At 40.4% G+C, this 2,872-nt stretch overlaps 1 pseudogene; it reads right to left on the bottom strand.

Annotated features, from left to right (window-relative positions):
- Positions 1-668: 668 nt before the first annotated feature.
- LOC113623815 (60S ribosomal protein L31 pseudogene) lies at positions 669-1,546 on the bottom strand (annotated as a pseudogene).
- Between the last annotated feature and the right edge of the window lie 1,326 nt (positions 1,547-2,872).

Genomic DNA, 2,872 nt, shown 5'->3' with positions numbered 1-2,872 from the left:
TTATTGGAAGGAAATTAGAATATAGGCAAAGATTTAGCTACTAAGGTGTGTGGCATGAAGCGTTATATATAATAGTGATAATTGGAAATAACCTAATGTATGTACTAGGCAGGCACTAACTATAATGTTGTAATTTTTAAAAATTAGTCCTTTAAATAATTCATGAGTGTCTTACAAAATTTTTTAAAAAGATATATAAGGCTATACAGTAAAAAAAAAAAATTAACCTTTTTCCACCCATGTCTTCTAGCCACTGAGTTTCCTTCTTGAAGGCAACTGATATCAGTTTCCCTTTCAATCCTTCCAGAGACAGTCTTCCATATATACATTACATATAATAATATATATGCATATACATTTTTTCTTTTATGGTAGCTTACTATCCACACTGCTCTGCCCTTGGCTTTTTATACTTAATTCTTGAATATGATTGTTCAATATTAGCACATGGAGAACTACCTCATTCTTTCAAATACGCAGAGTATTCCTTTGATGTGCACCTCTTAATTTATTTAGTCATTTTGAGAAGATCACATTTGCGGAAGATTTGTAGAAGAACATTTAATAACATGAATAGATGTTCATGATTTATTAAGGGGAAAAAATAAGGCAGCAGTTTACAAAGTGGTTGAGAGCTGTAGTAATCTACAAGTCTACAAATAGTCTCTTCTGAATGCTCAGGACACATACACATATTCACGTGAAAGCTTGGCATTTGCCATTACAAATTCCTGGAATAACACAACATTGTGCCCTTTGTCCTACTGAGTTGGCCTTTGTAACCAGGGAAACAGCCCTGGTTCATGATCTAAAGAAATATTGGAGAGATAGTCCAGCTAAAGATAACAAACAGGGTTATATTGTCCTCTGGGTACTTGGTGATCTCTCTCTCTTTTTTCCCAGTTTTATGATTTTGACAATCAGCAATTGGTTCTCATCCATGTTGTCCGTAGGTTTTTGAAAGTGGTGACAGGTACACAGGTAACCACCATATAGAGCTTGTTTGGTGTATCTTCATCCTCATTACATTTTCTGGACAACCAAACACAGATACCGTATGGAACATTTCTTATTCCTTTGGTCCAGACAGCTTTGCTGAGCCTGGTGTCAGTGTGCACACCTGGATTTCCCACCTCTTTCGAGGCAATTTCCTAATCTCTTGGAGTGTCTGAGGGGCACTCTTCTTGAAGCCCACCCCATGATGTACCTGTGAACATTGATGGTGTATTCTCTGGTCACCACCTTGTTAATGGCAGAACAGCCCTTCTTATCCTCTCCACCCTTCTCTGTGGGAGCCATTTTGCTGAGACCAGGTTGGAACTGCTTGATAATCTTAACACAGTTTTCTTTTCCATGCTCATTTGTGATGTCAGCCAGCACTGAAGTAGGAGTACCCCAGCCCCTGCTGCTTGAAGTCAACCCAGGAGTGGACCTCACCACCACCTCCTTTTGCTCACTAATAATTGAGTTAGAAATATACCAGAGAAATGGACTAATCAATAAGAGTGACCAGAGGCCTTTCAGTTCTGCAGAAACTAAAAAAAACAACCCTGGGACCTCCCTGGCTGTCCAGTGGCTAAGACTCTGAGCTCCCAATGCAGGGGGCCCAGGTTTGATCCCTGGTCAGGGAACTAGATCCTTCATGCTGCAACTAAGAGTTCACATGCTGCAACTAAATATCCCGCATGCCGCAACTAAGACCCAGCACAGCCAAATAAATAAATAAATTCTTAAATATTAAAAAAAAAAAAAAACCCTAACAGGAAAACTAGTTGTGTCCCTGGGAGCAAGCCCTAGAGATCAGCCTGCCCTGCCTCATCTGAGTTTTTCCTTTTGGTCACACTCTGGCTGGACACTGGATCCTTAACTGGGAAGCAAGAACAGAAAAAGAGGAGACTGGGACTTTTGTGGAGGTCCAGTGGTTAAGACTCCATGCTTCCACTGCAGGGGGCATGGGCTTGATCCCTGGTAGGGAACTAAGATTCCACATGCTGCGTGGTGCAGCCAAAATAGTAATAATAATAATAATTTTTAAAAAAAAAAGAAAGAGAGGAGACTGGTTCAGACCCTGATAGTTTGAACAGCCTGCCAGAGCTGGAATCTTATTTCTGCTACGCACAAGTGGTGTTTGTATTGAAACAAGCATCCATTCCTTAAAAAAAAAAATTTTTATTTTGGAATAATTCTAGATTTACGAAGAGTTGCAGAGATATGGCTGATGTTTCCCCTAATGTTAACACTTACGTTACCATATTACATTTGCGAAAACTCAGAAACCAACATTGGTACATTACTCTAAATTAAATTCCAGGTTTTATTTGGATTTCACTAGTTTTTCCACAAATGTCCTTTTTCTGTTCCAGTATCCCGTCTGGTATCCCACATTGCATTTGGTTGTCACATCTCCTTGGTCTCCTCTGATCTGAGACAATTTCTTAGTTTTTGTCTCTCACGACTATGACAGTTCTGAGGAGTATAGGTCAGGTATTTTGTAGACTGTCCCTCAGTTTGGGTTTCTCTGATGTTTTTTTCTCATGACTCTACTGGGGTTGCGGGAAGAATACCAGAGGGGAAGGACCCTTCTCTTCGCACCAGATCAGGGGGTCCATGTCATCACCATGAAGACTGATCCCTGGTGATGTAAACATGGATCACACGGGTAGGTGGGCTCTGCCAGGTTCCTCTTCTCTGAAGTCACTATATGTTCCCTTTTCATGCTCTATTCTTTGGAACAGAGTCACTAAGTGCAACCTACACTCAAGGGGAGGGGAACTGAGCTCCATCTCTTGGAGGGTACAGTATCTACGTACCTCCCTCCTTATTTGTTTTTTTGTTCATCCACTCATTTATACACAAGCATCTTTTAAATTCA

Source organism: Aethalodelphis obliquidens, unplaced genomic scaffold, assembly GCF_003676395.1.
Source record: "Aethalodelphis obliquidens isolate GAN/ISIS:26980383/991018 unplaced genomic scaffold, ASM367639v1 scaffold12, whole genome shotgun sequence".
Classification (NCBI taxonomy): domain Eukaryota; kingdom Metazoa; phylum Chordata; class Mammalia; order Artiodactyla; family Delphinidae; genus Aethalodelphis; species Aethalodelphis obliquidens.
This window is presented reverse-complemented; position numbering and strand designations above follow the sequence as displayed.